Here is an 18,802-nt window from a genome sequence, read left to right on the forward strand (position 1 = left end):
TTTTGATTATTTGTAGCAACTTGAACATGTTGCAGTTACATTACATATTCTAATACGTCCTGTGAATGATGGCTGCAACATAGCAAAGTTGCTTCAAATTCAGGTAAATCCCAGATCATTTTCAACAATTATGGTGGTATCTATGGATTGTTGTTTTAAATATGCTTATTTTAAGCGTGATATATGACAAATGTATGCTTCCAAAGATTTTTCCTCTAACAAGCTTGTTGCATACGAGAAGATGTACATGCTTGTATAGTAGACATCAAAAGAGAAACAATTGCTTGATGGCAAGTCAATTTCTTGGGTTCCTTTATAATCCTATGTACACTTATGTACTTTATGTCAAGTTGGAAATGTGCAGAAAGCATGAAAGTGACGGTTCACTTATTCAGTACTATTTGAGTATAATGGACTATTCCAGTTGAAATCGATAGACCCTCTATGGAAGACATCACCTTAATCTCTCACACAGTGCAGGATTCAAATGGAGACATACAAAATTCACACCCCCTGTGTGAAAGATTAAGACCATGTGCTCCTTAGGTGGCATATAGATTTGCACTGGAATAGCCCAATGGACAGTGGTGTTTCACTAGTTTGACATTGAAGTGGTCAGCATGCATGTGTTGTGGGTACTCAGGGTTGCCAAACCTGCGATTTGGTAACCCAATTGGGCGACTTTTGAAGATTTTCTCCGCGACTTTTGACAATTTCTCAACTGCCGTAACTTGACTGCTGGTACATGTTGGCAAGTTATGCTCTTGGCTCCTGTTATCAGATCAAGGTTTACTCCATTTCCAGGTAATAGTGCCTGGGCGGATCAGTTTATTCTGACTTGATCTGTAGTAGTTCAGTGTCAAACCTCGTGGTGAATTGCCATAAGTGTGAACTGACTTGTAAATACTATATATATTATTGCATTGTAAGCAATACATTTTACAAATATATATATACATATATATATATTTGCCAATATTCTTATTGATCTTGTATAGCCAATGAATGTGTTAAATATATGAAAACGAAATGTGTTGATGAATAATTCTCACAATTTGTGAGGTTTTTGTAATTGAAGTGTGAGAAAATGCATGAATGATTCATGAGAATCAGGATGTTGATCAGGGGTTGATATCACACACTATAGGTTGCATTCAAAGAAGTTTTAGAGAGCATGGACTTTGTATAACCCTGTGTATAATGCTATGGGATGGTCACACATATCGACATAAATAGCGTACCCGCATAGGGCCTAGATTTCGCGCCAGTTCGCGAGAATCAAAAACTATCCGAGGCGCTTCACTTACTGTATGATTCAATGAAAGAAATTGATTCTCGCAACAAATGTTACGAGAATCATTACGAGAATCGATTCAGTGATTCTCGTCGAATCTGAGGCCCTGTAATAAATAAATAACTTCTACAAAGGCACCAAAATGAGTTACTTAATGAAATGAGTGCAACCCACCCCTGATCAAATGAAGAGTTCACATGCAAAAGGCAATATATGCCATTTTCAAACTTTTTGTGTTGAAGCCACCAACATCTTATGTAACGCTAACTTTTAATTGACACCCTACGTTAAAAATCTAATGTGAATTTTTGAAACTATGATCAAAAACAGCACATATCATTATATTTGACGAGATATAGCTAAAATCGAGACAACAGATATATCGCTTTTTGCATGTGAACTCTGCTAATGAACTGCAGTTTTTTTTTACGATGCTGATAGATAAGTGAAGTGTTTGGATATTAATTTTACCTAATATACCAGATGGATGATAGGTAAATATCAACTTTGTGTGAAGGGGTTTGATAGGTTTTATTAAGGACAATGACTATTTGACCGGTGACGAGTGACCGATCATATATTGATTACGGCAAATGCTATCTGTCATGCAAATTATCAGTAAATAAGGTATGTCAAATTTTAACATGAGTTTTGCTTATTGTATGCTTATTGAAAGTTGGCATGGATTGTTGTTATAAAGTTACCACTTGTTTTCTTCTTGTTGGAAGATAGGAAAGAACAAAAGTAAGCCTGTACCAGAATGTCTTTGTTAAAGTGTAATGTTAGTAATGATCACAAGGGAAGGTCAAAGGTCAAAAGTAACATACTTTTGTGCTATTGGGCTTTTCCAGTTGAAAATACATACAACCCCTATAGAAGACATGACCTTAATATTCCCCACAGGGATTTTGAATTTCTAATGGGGTACCTAAATGGGTGACTCCATTTGAAATATACACTCCATGTGTGGGAGATTAAGATCATGTCTTCTATAGGGGTGTATGGATCTTAATTTGGAATAGCACATTGCAATACTATGGTAAAGCTGTTTTTTTGTACACTGTCATTGAACGTGTGCAATATAAAAATGGGTCTATGCTTGATGCATTGAATAAAAATGGGTCTATGCTTGATGCATTGAATGGTCTACCAGTACTGCCAATTTGTGCACAAACAAAGCCACCTAGTGACACTGACACGCTGTACCAGACTTTGTTTGCAGTAGCAATACCAGCATTATAAAGTACATAGATCATAGAGACGTATAGCTTGAAGAAAAGAGATTTTTCTGGTACAAAAGTTGCATAATGGAGTTTGCGGCCTTTGTGAGCTATCATATTTTAATATGGTATGATGATTTTATCAAAATGAAACCTAAGTGTTTGATGACTTGGTGCATGACAGCATTTTCATGAAGTTTTCATTCAAATTTACATGTTATACAGACGGTGTTTGCTTATATAATTATGACAATTTAAACAATATCCCCCTTTTTTTATTCCTTAAAAATTGCGATCTCAATATCCAAAAGAAGCATACTAAACTCCTATTCAAATTGTAAATATGATATGAAATACTAATGAAGAAAACCTTGATGTTGTAATGTATTATTATTAGTTTGTTGATGTCAAAATATATAGGAAAGCAAACTGTGTAATACCATATCTCATAAATTACAATGTAATGTCATATCAGACCAAGAATCACTAAATAGATTCATCAGGTTTGTAGATATGCAGTAAGAACAATTTCCAAATTTCTCACTTTTGATGATTGCGCCTATCATGGTCAATAGGCATCATCAGAATGATGATGGATGATCCCTACTTCGGTTGGATGTATCCGGCGAGTGAGCAATCCAAGTCAGCTATAACAGACCACGCAGTACAACAAAACCATGTCATCAATTGGCACAATGCCAAAATCTATGCAAGGAGTGTGATACTAATGCTAGACATGTCAAATAATGCATATGGATCAGAAGACGAGGACCCAGCATCATGAACAGAGACCAGGGGGCCCACTACCTAAGTCACATGCATGATCCTCTCCTGACTGAAAATACATCTTCTACAGTTGGGAAGCGTCCAACCGGAAGTAAGGATTGTCGTCCATCGTTCTAATGATGCCTATCGACCATGATAGGCGAAACCTATTTTGAAAAATTTGGTTTTGTTCAATAGAAATTTTTCTTACAGACCAAGAATATTAGTCATTTAAAGGAGATTGTAGTGTAACATGACAAGAAAGTTTCTAGGTAATGGCTATTCCAGTTGAAATCCATACACCCTCTGTAGAATATATGACCTTAATCTCCCACACAGGAAATGTGAATTTCAAATGGGGTTACCTAAATGAGTGATTCCATTTGAAAATTTTACCCCCTGTGGGGGAGATTAAGGACATGTCTACCATAGGGGGTGTGTATATTTCAACTAGAACAGCCCAATTTGGTTGGAGTGTGATCTAATGTTGAAATGTCTAATATAGAATGAAGTAAAATGGATATAAAAATAATTTGTAATTGATACACATATTATCTGCATTTTCGTATCATTAGGCTATTACCAAATATTTCCCTATTTGAGATCTGAGACCAGGTTTATGATGTAATGTTGATAAAAATGAGATAAGAACTTTTCATTAACATATGATTATTTGATATATAATAGCATGTGTAATTTGATATTCACCCACACCCCACCACCACATCAAAAATATGCTTAGCTTTTATAACACAAATGAGGTTTTTTAGCACTAATTCACTACTATTCAAAATTTGATTGCGGAAATTTGTATCTTCTGTATGTTCAGCTAAGTAGATTTTGAATTTTGAATTGTCCACGGAACCCGGCAGGCAAATATAAACAATGAATATGAAAAGGAAGGTTAAATGTTTTAAATTTCCTTGTGTGGGTCCATGGTCAGTTTTAAAATTCTGCTTCTACTTCTCACAGATTTTTACAAATTCACACAAGTCACAATGCCAAATCTCGACATTTATAGCACACGTTTGCAGTGAGCGTACTATGAAAATTATTTGAAATTATACTATGAAAATTATTTGAAATTGTTCAAGCAGGTTTGGTATCAATAATAGTGGAATTCGTTAAGATGTGTTTTTGATGGACAGTGATCTGTATAGACAACAAATGTTATAGATAAGCCAGTAATCACAACCCAAGGCTTAGATGAAAACAAATGATGAGATTTACATGTAACAATTGTCAACTACTCAAATAATGTTGTCAGTGTTTTGCACGGTTTTAATTGCACAAGTATAGTAATCATTTCAATATTGGATTTTTGTCACAGATTTTTTATTATTACAAAAACAATTAAGTATATGTTTTATAAGTTAAGCACCTCTTACGGCCTGTTGATAAGGATACTTGTATTTTATTGGATGAAACGTGACCTGACTGGGGTCATCGTTTAGAATAATTTTATTTAATTAAGACTCAAACTAGAATGTGTCTTATTACAAACACCCTTGGTGTGTTATTGAATGATAACGTGGTATAAGTACAAGATATTTTGTGGTGTTGTACAAAGAATGTAAGATAGTAAATGGATTGATGAGTCATTATCTATTGTGCTGTAATACCAAAGGTGAAATATATTCAGTATATATTTTTGTTGAACAGTATGTTTCATTAATATACATTGCTTGGATCTATATTTTCCCAGCAATGTTTCTGATTGGATATATGGTGTGCAAAAATGTAAGGTTAAAGGTTGTGTGATTTGAACTTTGACCTGCAATTATCTCCAGCATATCCCTTCAAAACTTTGTATCTTAAAAGATGAGAGATTCTGTTATGACACACTTAAACAGTTTTACACTTGCATGTGACCTGCACCCACATAATGAGCGTAAAGTTGCAAGTAGGTAGTTTCAAAACGACATGAGTTGATGTTTGTTTGAAGACACCTCTATAGTCAGTAGTATGTCCTTCGTGAATGGGGACATAATATGCTGTACTCTGTGTTCAATTATGTTCTCATTCACAAAGTACATACCACTGCCTGTACATGGGTCTTCAAACAAAGAACTTGAACTCAACAGTTGGAACATCTCGAAACTCCAATTTGCGACTTTATGTTCATTTTGTGGGAGCAGATCACAAGTGCAGGCAGGACTAATGTGATGTTCATTTCTTAGAATGCAATAATATGCTTGTAGTATTTGCATATAAAAAAACAAGCTGTGTAAGTGGCAAGACTACAAGAGCTGTTGATTAGCGTTCATAAAGTAGATTATCATTTGTGTAGTTTTCTGATACTATGGTTTGCATATATTTTTGTTACTGTAGAATAGCAGCTGATAAAGTTTATATTCTTATTGCAACGAAAGTCTTATTTTTGTAATGTGACTACATGCTAAGCATGTGTACAGTCACTTGTCTCATACCAAATATGTATGTCGTGACACGATTCTAGCATAGTGTAAACACTGTACTGATATCCGCAAGTGTTTTATAGGCAGTTGCACTAAATAAATATACCACATTCATATGGATGTCTATGGTATGAATATGAAAGGTGCAGATCAGGCTATCATTGGTGAAGGAGTTGGAATAGTGGGAGGCTTAATTGGCCTTACCACCGAGCATACATTGAAAACAAATTAAGGCGAAGTGTGTAAAGATCATTTTCACATCCATTATATGTTCATTGGATGGCTGATAAGGCTAAGAATAAAAGGTTGTTTCGTTGTCCTCATTCACCTTGTGGAAGGCAGGGTTGGACGGATTAAAAAAAAAAGATAACTTAACAAATGAAGACTTAATTGGGATCTGTCATAACTGTATGACTTCATTCATGTTTATAAACATTTTTGAAGTCTAAAGGAACTGTTTAAATATCTTTTCCAGATGGCAAAATGTCTAAAAGAAAATATAATTATCTTAGTTTGCAAAATTAGGGTCAGTATTCTTTTGTACAGTCAAACCTTTTTTCCAGATTATCAAAATTAGGGTCATTCAGTTGAGGGCAATCAAATAACTTACAGTTTTTGCCTAATTATAGTTTCTTCTCTAAACTCACACACTCCTATTCTCAATTATGCTCTGCGCCACATTTGATTTGAATTTCTCCCTACTAGGCTATTCACCATAATTGATTTGAACTGCTTTATGGTGCAGAATTATGGTTCATTTTAAAATGAGTCAACAAAGAACTTCCACATCCTTTAAATATTCAATTGAATTTTGGTTGAGGTTGCTTATTTTTGTGTGAAATAAACATTTTGTTTTGTTGATAAATTTTTAATTTTTACATTATTATGTACACAGAGTATTGGATTTTCATGACTCCTGGAGTCCAAATTTCACCTGCATTTGTGTGCAATGATTGTATGTATGTGACCGAATATGTTGATAATTGTGATATTCTTATCTCACTTTCTAGTTTGAGTGAGAAATATGAATTTGAGGCTGATATGTTGTTGATTTGATTACTAAGATATAATTACATATTGCCACTGTATAAACTGGCATGGACATTTTGTTCAATACATCTCTTGGAGAATAAATATGTAATGAATTTGAGTTCATATCATTCTTTACAGAAGTTAGCCCAAATAGTCAAATGTAGGATCCACAACGTATAAATTCCCCCCAATGCTTTCGGAAATAAATTAAATTTTTTTTTTACAAAATGATTGAGGTATGTGTGGCCGTTTTCGTTGTGGACCCTCTTTGTCGCTACCTGTAGTATGTATTCCTGCAGTGCCTAATGTATTGCAAAATGTTTGATTTGCCTTGTAACTAATACCTACCTACCTTGAATATGTGTAACACCGTGCACAGGAAGTATTTTTTCATTTTTAGAAATGGCAGTTGCTTAAAGAAATAATACTTATATGAATGGGTGCAAATGTTCTACACATTTTGATCCTGTACTTAACACAATATGACACCATTTCCGTTGCATTTTTCTTCATATAATGAACCTTACAAACATTTCCAATTCAAATTAAACAGGTTCACTGGGCTATTCCATTTTACACCCCTATGGAAGACATTACCTTAATCTTCCATACAGGGAGTGTGAATTTCAAATGGGGTTACCATGAGTGACTGCTTTTAAATATATACTCCCTGTGTGAGTCATGTCTTCCATAGGGGGTGAATGGATTTTAACTGGATGAGCCCATTGCCTCTTATCAGATTAAGGGGATGAGTGCTAGTAGTGAAATTGTCATATAAATGACCATATCTTGCTCAAATCAATTCATATTGGATTAAGTGAGGTACAAAAACTTTTCCACCAGTAGCACTTTGATTTTCATATTGAGTCTTTTTTTAGGTTTTTGTCTGAGACTAAAAGTGGGATGATACTCACTGTGCAGGATGTTTTATCAGGAGTGCTATGAAAGTGTATTTAAAAGAGATGCAAGACATCTTTTGTATGAGTGGCTTCTTGACAAGGCTGGTACACCCCAGACTGTGTCCTTCAGTTAATGATGAAGACAAGGATATGACATTGACATTTCTAGTTTGAGTATTAATGATTGATATATTCCTTTGACCTTCAAAATGAATCTGAGTAACGACTAAACTTATTTTACAATGTTTATGCACTGTAACAATTATTTAGAAATATACATACATTAATGTCATTCTAAGAATTTCTTTTCTCGGTAGACTTCGAAATCATATAAATATGTACTTACAAATAACTGTTGTAGATTTACTTACAAGCAAGCAGCTTCTTATAAGGTGACTTGACTGTTGACGGACGTACCTTGCCAATTCATTCTTATGAATAAATGATCTAACAGGAGTCTTGAGTGGATACTTTATTTCATAAATGCTGTGCAGTTTAAACATTAAGATGTTGTTTAATTTATTTGAACGGACTTGTCATCAGCAGCTCAATGACTGCATTTTGTAGCATCACATCATAAAGGATATGCTCAAGATTCCTCAAAGACTTGGGCTATCTACATATACTGGAGCTAGCTTTAAAATTGAATCTAAATGAGCTAGTGTAAATCTAGAATTGCCAGTGCCAGAGTTATCTGCAGGATTGCCTGGACCTAAATTGGGAGAACTGAATTCAGATGAGTGTGTGTATAGATAGCCCCTTCATTTCTGTAAGAGTGGCGCTTTGTACTCTACTGACGAGGTTTGAATTTGGCTACGTTGAAGTGGCTTCTAAGTGTAGAATGTGACAATGATGAATAATGATAATAATAAAATCAAAATCAGTAATTTTATTGTGTTTGGATTCATTTCTGTTTAGTGGATGTATAGTGGCGAGGTGGCCGAGCAGTCGTGAGGCGCTGTACTCTATTAGTGATGGTTTGAAGGCGTTTATGTCATAACAAGGTCCCACACAGTGTCAAACCTTCACAAAACTTGAAGACCATGGAACTAAAAGTGGTTAAGTCCCAAAATCATGAAATATAAGTTAGTGTCAGTTTCTGCTACAAGGGGGCTATCTGCACCCTCTGTGCAAATTTCATGGTGGAATAATGTTGTCGAGTATTTAAACTGCATAGACAAAACCACCTCCTTGCATTGAAACTAAATGGACATAACAAGGTTCTCAAAATGCTCTGAATGTGACCTAACCGCCTTTTAGTTCCGAGGTCTGCAATTGATTCCTTCAAAATCAGGGCGAAACCCGAAATGTATGTGTATATTCATCAGATGGACACATTGTAAATTCTGATTTCCCAAACTTGCCCCTGCTTCCTTAGCAGGCATATAGGGCCATGAGTTAAGCCATTTATCTCGTGCAGCAGAACAATAACCTGGCACGTAAAAGATCACAGACTCCTTCCTTCGAAAAGCAACTGGGAAGCACTAAGCAAGTATAAGTTGGCATGATTTGCAAAGGCTCAGTAGTTTGATCTTACAGATGAAGTCGATAAAATATGCTCCTTGATGTTTAGATGTCAAAATCACATCACATCACAGGCAAAAGCAGAAATCTATTAGAATGTTTCGAAGATGATATATTTTCCCCAAAGTTAGTAATAGAAATTGGTGAATGTTAATCCTCTTATATGGTCAATGTGTCCTCTTAAGTAAGGTGTATTTCAGTGTAACAAAGTTGTCAAAGTTGTGATATTTCAGATCTCACACCACCAAAAAGTCCAATACTAAATGTACTAAATTTGCCTTAAGGGCTTGGATAGCGACGTTTTCACATATTTTTTGTGGGACCTGAGAAAACATCAGACATATTGAATTGCATTTTGAATATGAGGAATGTCCTTCTGATATCAAATAATTTTGATTTTATGAAATTCGCGATATAATACATGTATAAACACATTTTATGGCAAATGATTAAAAATAGATTTTCTTGAAATTTAACAGTCCTCAAAGTAAATTGTATAATTCTAATGATGTACGTAAAGTGTATGTAACTGGGATGAAAAGTCATCCATTGTATGAACATTTTTACGAGTTTTTTTCCAAAATACCAAGAAAATGTAGGTCTTGTGGGGAAAAAATGTAGATCTTCAATATGAACGGTGAAAATTTTCAATTGATGGTCGGCTTTCCATCCCAGCTACATACACTTCAAGTACATATCATTAGATTTATAAAGTTTACTAAAGAGTTCCAACTGATCAAGGGAATCTGTGCAGGATGAGTAATTAGCACCAAGGATAATGTGGCAAGCCCTCTTTTGGATGCACTCTAATTGATGTGCCTGGTCGTTGGTGATACTACCATGCCAGACAGGGGCTGCATATTCACATGTTGGGCGAAAATAACCAATATAAACAGAGACACGGTCACCAGTTGGAACACCAAAGCATTTGAGACGTGAGAGCATGTACAACCTTCGACTGCTTTTTGATACCATATTGTTAACCTGAGGAGCTTAGTTTCAGACACCACCTCAAGCTCAATCCCAGCAATTTGGAGACTAGCAGGGTCAGGAGGTTCCCTCATGAAGTAAACCTGCATTACCTTGCACTTACTCGGATTGAACTTGAGATGATGGTCTTTTGCCCAAGCATCCAAGTCCTGAACATCAGATCCAATCTGGCTGACTTGGTTAGCAGGACGAACCTCTCCAATCATCGACATACTTTATAAAGCTTGTAGTCAGAGACTCCTCAGAGGCATTGTTGATTAACCAAGAAATGTGAGCTTAGTGCCTTGTGGGACACCACATGAGAGAGTTTCATATTCTGACAGGGCAGAGTGGTATTGCACCAGTTGACGACGAACTGTGAGGAAGTATATAATCCACGGCAGTAACTCGCTTCTGACACCAAGCTCGTAGAGTCTCTGGATAGCATAAGTATGGTCGATTCAATCAAATGCCTTGGAGAAGTCCGTCACAACTAGGATTCATACAGTTCCTCCTTTGTCAGAAAAAAAAACACATCAAGAATTTCAATTACACAATGAGAAGTAGACGGCCCTTTTGATACCATAATTATTGGTTGCGGGTAAATGGGTAATTGCTAGAAGTATCATCAATCATCCACCTTGCAACAACCCCCTCATATACATTTGCCAAAAGGGAAGTCAATGAGATTGGCCTTAGTTTTGAGATTGTAGCAGGGGTTTCCTTTGGAATTGGGGCAATTATGGCATCTTTCCAAACTTGGGGACAATTCCATCTTTTTAAGATGAGTTGAATGAATCTGCTACGGTACTGCTAAACTCACAGGAAGACCGTCAGGTCCAGCTGTTTTTTTAACATTCAGTTTTTTCAGAGTATTGTACATATCCCATACCTGGATCTGAGATGGCAGTCTTGCAGGTAGGAAGGCAGGCAGCGCCTGTGGGTTGATTGGAGGTCTACTTTGTATAAGACTGAGGCAAAATTGTCATATAGCCCTTGCAATAATGCTTTCATCATTTTGCTGGACCCCAGGGACTGATATAATTGGCCTTTTCTGACGTTTGTTGGGTATTAGTTGGATTCCCTTATGCCAGCCTGATGGAGCACTTGACGTGAGGTTCTGAATGCGATCTCTGTAGTCAAATGTCTTCGCTTGATCGATGGCATGACTAACCTTATTGCAGAGAAAGCGCCAGAGAGACATTTTCTTCTCTACAAAAGCTAAATGACGTTTCCTGATTAGGTTCTTAATCTCAGGAGTGATCAAAGGTGTATCTTCGGAATGAAGTTTGATCACCTTAGCGGGGAAGTGAAGGTCAATGGCTTCCTGAACAGTATCATAATATGCATTCGCTTTATCAGCAAGAGATGTCGCGTTCAGAACCTCAGTCCAGAGAACGTTTGGTTATCCATCTTCCAAACTCATGCACACATTGTTTGCGTATAAATGGCTTAACTGTTTGTGAGATTTACCGTTCTTACTAGTGACCAGTAGACAGTGTTGTGGGCACTTTTACCGATTGGAGAGCCCACAATAGCAGTGCCATAGTACTGCTAACGGGTTGTAATGATCAAATTCAAGATAGCATTGTTACTATCAACAACCTGTTTTAATGAACGAGCTCTGAACAGTGGGTTAATATTGAGCCTATTAAAATCACCTTTCAATTCTGGTTGTGGTAAACAGATTATAACTATCTTCTGCCAGAAAGTCATTATCAACTCTATCTGGTTGCCAAAAATTCAGTGACAACTGTTATGGGTTGATATCTGTTTGTTTGAGCAAAATCTCCAGCTCATCAAACTTATTCATTAATGAGCGGGCATTTGTAAGGAACAGTCCTTGTAGGAGGGTCATGGTAGGAGCGTCCGAACCAATAGTTCACGCGGCCCTGGATAACCAACCAATCCTGCCACCACCAAGCGCAACTTACCATCAAGAAGCTTTCCATCATGCCCAGAATCGCCAAAGGAAGTCCAAGCAGACCTTTTCTAAGGCCTGCTTTGACAGTTATATCACTGAATGTTGAAGGATTCTCTACCGCCAAGCAAAATATCATCAGCGGATTGTGCAACAATCTCCACTGTGATGTCCTGTGCCTACAGGAAACCCATAGAGGAGCGACAAACCACCGCCCAACCATACCAGGTATTGCCGTTGAGAGACCGCATCGTCAATATGGGAGTGCGATATTTGTGAAAGAAGGTACTGTGATTGAAGCCACTATGATGTCTGACGACAACAACATTGAAGTCCTCACCGTTGAGCTCAGTAACGTAACAATAATATCAGTCTACAAGCCACCAGCAGAAGACTTCAAGCTCCCTCTCTTCACTTCTAACACTGACATCAAGCCATGTATCTTCATCGGCGATTTCAACAGCCACAGCACTCAATGGGGTTACAAAGAAACCAACAACGATGGAGCCGCAGTTGAGGAATGGATAGACAAACACCAGCTGAGCCTTATTCATGATTCCAAACTTCCTCCTTCGTTCCATAGTGCCCGTTGGAAGAGAGGATACAACCCTGATCTAGCTATTGTCACCAACAACATCTTTGACATGTGCAAGAAGATTGTACTGGATCCAGTTCCCCAAACACAACACCGGCCAATTGGGATCCATGTTAACACCATAATCTCACCAAACAAAGTGCCTTTTCAGCGACGCTTCAATTACAAGAAAGCAGACTGGAACGGATTCTCAAAAGAGCTAGATCAGAAGGTGAAGAGAATTACACCAACTCCAGACAACTATGACACCTTCGCCCAACTAGTTTCTAAGACTGCTCGAAGACATATACCAAGAGGCTGCAGGGAGGAATACATACCAGGCCTTTCCAAGGAATGTGCAGAAGAATACCAAGAGTATGTAACCATGTTTGAAGCTTACCCTTTCGCCGAGGAAACAACAGCAAAGGGTGCGACAGTTATGGAATCCATCTCCAATGAGCGTAATAAGACCTGGCATACCCTCATAGAGTCAACAGACATGACCCGCAACAGCAAGAAGGCATGGTCCACCATCCGCAAACTCCAAGGTGACCCTACAACAGCCCCACAGCAGCCCAAAGTCACACCCAACCAGGTTGCCCACCAACTACTCCTGAATGGAAGAAGTGGCAAGAAACATAAGAAGACCAAATTAGACCGCAAGAAATATAGCGGAGATCCCGGCTTCACCAAGCCCTTTACTATGCAGGAGCTGGAAGCAGGAATCGCCAAACTCCAACCAGGGAAAGCAATTGGCCTTGACAACATCGCAACTGAGCAGCTGAAGAACTTTGGTCCAGAGGCAAAGAAATGGCTCTTACAGCTCTACAACTCCTGTCGTACCAGCCACAGACTCCCCAAGATCTGGAAGAAGTCTCATATCATCGGTCTGCTGAAGCCAGGGAAAGATCCATCCATCCCAAAGAGTTACCGACCAATATCGCTTCTCAGCCATACCTACAAGCTATTCGAACGTCTCCTGCTCAACAGACTGGCACCTGTGGTAGACGAACAACTCATTCCAGAACAAGCAGGTTTCCGCCCTGGCAAGTCAACAACAAGCCAAGTCCTCAACCTTACCCAGCACATTGAGGATGGATTTGAGGAAGGATTGGTAACCGGAGTTGTTTTCGTCGACCTGTCAGCAGCCTACGATACCGTCAACCATAGATGTCTCCTCAGCAAAATCCTGGAGCTAACCAAAGATATCCACCTGACGGAGCTCATCGAATGCATGCTTGACAACAGGATGTTCTTTGTTCAGCTTGGAGACAAGAAGAGCCGGTGGCGAAGACTCAGGAACGGGCTACCCCAAGGCAGTGTTCTCGCACCTCTCCTGTTCAATATATACACCAATGATCAACCAAGAAGTGAAGACACCCAACGCTTCATATATGCAGACGATCTTGGCATCAGTGCCCAACACACCGACTTCACTGTTGTGGAACAGAGACTCTCCAAAGCCCTGGATGAGCTCACGCCATACTATGAGGACAACTACCTCGGTGCTAACCCATCCAAGACACAGGTGTGTGCTTTCCACCTCCGCAACCGTGAAGCTAAACGTCAACTGAAGGTGACCTGGTCTGGAACCACACTAGAGCACTGTGAAACACCCGTTTATCTGGGAGTCACTCTCGACCGCACACTCTCATACAAGACCCACATTGAGAAGACAAGGAGCAAAGTTTGTTCACGAAACAACATTTTGAACAAGCTCACTGGATCCAGATGGGGAGCTCGACACTCTCAGATCAACAGCCTTGGCCTTATGCTACTCTAGTGCTGAATATGCCTGCCCAGTGTGGGGAAGATCAACTCATGCCAAGAAGGTGGACCCAGCACTCAACTCATGCTGCCGACTTATCACTGGATGCCTCCGATCAACACCAACGGAGAGTCTCTACACCTTAGCTGCTATAGCCCCTCCAGATGTACGTCGGCAAGTGACCAGCATGCGAGAGCGTGAGCGTCAGACCACAGATATGAAGCACCCCATGTTCAACCAGACTGCTGCACCCAAACGCCTTACATCGAGGGGAAGCTTCCTAAGCAAAGTTCATCCTCTTGGGACAGTCTCCAAGGAAGCGGAAAGACTCACCCTGTGGAAAGAGAGATTTCCCAATTCACCAGCTATGGGACTGCAACCCAGTGAGCAGCTACCACCTGGAGCTGATTCCACATGGCCTGAGTGGCGGTGTCTCAACAGACTAAGATCAGGGGTCGGAAGGTGCAAGGTCTCTTTGCAGAAATGGGGCTACCTAGCAGAAGGGCAAAACATTACCTGTGAGTGTGGAACGGTTCCACAGACTATGGAACACCTGTTGGTGTGTCCACAGATGGGGCAACACTGCACACATGAGGACCTAGCTGAATTCAACGATTCTGCTCGTCACTGCGTCAGCTATTGGCTCGGGCGCATTTGACCCTGCGCTTGGACACGCTAAGAAGAAGGTTGTGTTTGATTCAGTTTGTGTTGATGGCAGATTTGATGCTGATGGAACTTGTGCAAGCACTGGTGGTGGGCGTGTGGGGCGGGGTGAAACTTCTGATGGTATATTTCCAACCACAACTTGTATAGGGCGTTGGATTGTTCTATCTGCTCGTTTACCCCTTTTAAATGCAGTTTAGAGAGTGCCCAGTCCATTTTAAAAGCTTTTAAACAGTGGGTTAATATTGAGCCTATTAAAATCACCTAAAATGACTATACCCAATTGAGGCTGCTGAGACTTTAGAGTATCTAGGATTGTCAAAATATGTTCAATCAGCCAATCTTAGTACGGTGACTCGGGTTGATAACTATTGCAGACACAGCTCGTGGTAAGTGGGCGCACGTGAAGCCAAATGCATTCCAGTTCGTCAGGCACATTGATGTCAGATAAAAAGGTTTCCACCGGAATATTATCATTGGAGTACTGACTGCGACACCGCACCACCTCCTCGTTTTTCAATTCTGGTTGTGGTAAACAGATTGAAACCATCCACTGCCAGAAGTCATTATCAACTGTTTCTGGTTGCCAAGTTTCAGTGACAACTGCTGTATCATTATCAATGAGGTTGATATCTGTTTGCTTGAGCAAAATCTCCACCTCATCAAACTTATTCATTAATGAGCGGGCATTTGTAAGGAACAGGTTGTGTTTGATTCAGTGTTTACGTTTGTTAATAGCAGATTTGATGCTGATGGAACTTGTGCAAGCACTGGTGGTGGGCGTGTGGGGCGGGGTGAACTTCTGATGGTCTATTTCCATCCACAACCTGTATAGGGCGTTAGATTTTTCTGCCTGCTCGTTTGCTCCTTTTAAATGCAGTTTTGAGAACTACCGTAAACGTTCGCCTAATGGCGCTCTGGATTTTATAGAAATGAGAGAGCGCCATCCTTGCAAAATCCCAACAGCATTAAGGATACGTGTGGTTAGAGTCTGCACGATAATGATTTAGAAACTTTCGTGCCGTGATCAAACAGTTATGTTACTTGGAGCGTGATTATAGTGGCTGTATGCGGAAAGATTATACTGCAATAACAATAGAGGTTATCCACTTTGCTCATGTGTGACTTCTAACAAAAGGTGCTGGTTCCTGTAGTATACCTCATTCAAACCAATTCAATGCACGACCTAGGAGTTACCTGTTTGACTTTGGCGGGCTATTTTGAAACAGTGATGATTGCACATGCAGGTACTTCTTTTGAAAGTCCTAAACAAGGTATAGCAGTCGCTGATAGATATATGCAGATTATAGAACACGGATAACCTCTATTGATTTTGCAGTGCTCATACGCTAATATACGCTGAATAATGTATAATCTGGCTCACTATTCAGCATCGAAGTGGTTACGTAATTCTCTTGGTTACCGGATCACGCTACTTTGGTATGCCTTCGAGTGCCATATACTTTATGTGGTGATCATTTCGATCGTGGTTCATTACTCTAGCGCGTGATCCCGTTGACATAGTAACATTACGTAACTTCGATACTGAATAAAAACGCTCTAGGTTAATAATTACTAGAGTAGTAAATGTTTTGGTTTTTTTGTGTGGGGGGGGGGTGTGGGTCAGGTATTCTTTCTCAAAAATTCATTATCCTTCATTTGCAGATCGATTCATACCTAACTTATTATGGTACCTCTGCCAATGTATTTTTTTTTCATAGTGTGTGAATATTCTTCTGTTCAAAATTACACTGTTTTTTTGTCTGCCCCGTTAGCTCAGTCAGCAGAGCGTGTGCCTTGAATGATACAGGATACTGGTTCAAATCTTGATTACTGACCCTATTTTATGTGAAGAAGTGTGAATAAATATTTTTGGAATGAATATTATGATTCGTTTTATTATTTTTTTAATTATTTTTTTAGATAAATAGTCACTACGAAACAAACGAACCAAATTTGCTACACCTGGTACCTATCAATGCGCGGTCCATATAATGGTAATCGCCTTACACGTAAAAGTTAAATGACCAACATAATCCTTTGCAAATTATAATCCTCAATGTTTCATATTGTGTAGCTATATACAAAGTGTATTATTTACTTTCTTGATTTATTCATTATAATAAAATTAAAATGATTGAACCCTAGTAGACCAGACAACAGAGCATATCCATCAGACCATGAAGTGGTTGCGTTAACTCCGTGGTATCGGAGTCAAGCAATTTTTGTATGGCGATCATTATGATCCAGGTTCAGAACTAAATGCGTGATATATAATGATAATCGCTTTATACGTAACCGAAGACTGAACTATAATGAAACATCCTCCCTGTAGCAGTTTCAGACAAAAGCTTGGGATTATTAGGGCAGAGGTTTATCTTTTGAATCTTTTCATAACCACTGAAGCATAGTCAAAGACACTCGAGCGAATTCAAAGACTTGTCGCTCGCGACAAAAGAATCTGGGTGCAAACATGTATAGAGAAGTCGGTACGAATTTGATATGTGAGGGTTTTATGGGGTTTATACTATTTAATAAAAACCGTCGAACTTAACAATAATAATAATAATAATAATTAATATTGCTTTCATATAATTTCAGGGGAGAACCCATTATACCATAGTAGTTACTCTCCATATTAATTGTAAATACAAGAGAAACAAATCAAAATGAAATGAAAAGAGATAAAACCAACAGAGAAACAAAGAATCGTGAAAAAAAGACTCAAACAAATTAAATAAATAAACAAAAAACGATATAGACAAAATCAACAGAATAGAGAAAAAGTACCTAAACAAATAAAAATTAACAGATTTTAAACAAAAGAGATACCATTTCCCCAAATCAGAAAAAAGAAAAACATTGACAGACATTCTAAAGCAAATCTGTCATAAATTTCTGCATGGGAGACGATCTAAAGTTCCCTCTATCCTCGTCTGATGCTCTGCTAACTGGTCCACTACGTAATAGGTGAATGATTACCGCATTATCATGAATATCGTTGTTTGACCTTGGTCATAATTGAATGTGTCGGTAGGTTACACACTTTAACTACACGCGCCCTTAATTTTCAGTGATGATACTGGGCTTTTACAGGGAGGGCGCTCTCTCATTTCTATAAAATCCAGAGCGCCATTAGGCGAACGTTTACGGTATTTCAGTTGGCAGCCCAGGTTGGCAGTTAATCGGTTATTTGAAAATACCCAGTGTATTTTGCCTATATGCATTGATATGCCTAGCCTTATCTCTTGGTAAACAATTGTACTGACCTTGCTCACCAATCAGTACAGTCTATTATGATCATGTGATGGCTGGAGCCAATAGCACTCCATTTGTTTTTATAAAAGGCTAAAAGTTTCTTAACTGCCACTGTCTCAATACAAGATGGGCTAAATTAAATAGTCCTTGTCATGTGGGACAGGATTAGATAAAAGCATACAAACCTACGTCTGAGTTATTAGGAATTATTTCCCAGCCTCTTAACCACATGGTTGGTGGGCTACAATAACTATTCAAGACAGTGTATGTAAGGGATAAACTGCCAGAGCATATGACATGGGTTCAAGTAGGAAAACCTGGATCCGCGCTATTTGCAACCTTTGCTACTTATCCTGCTTTTATGAGGTTTATCATTAAGCTCGCCATCAAATGTAATATTGTAGAGAGTGATTATGAGCTACTGCTCGTGGCTACGCGAATTGCAAACAACAGCCAACGGCGTATCTGATTTATTACTGCAGCAACTTCAGTGAAATT

Source organism: Amphiura filiformis, chromosome 3 (assembly GCF_039555335.1).
Source record: "Amphiura filiformis chromosome 3, Afil_fr2py, whole genome shotgun sequence".
NCBI lineage: Eukaryota > Metazoa > Echinodermata > Ophiuroidea > Amphilepidida > Amphiuridae > Amphiura > Amphiura filiformis.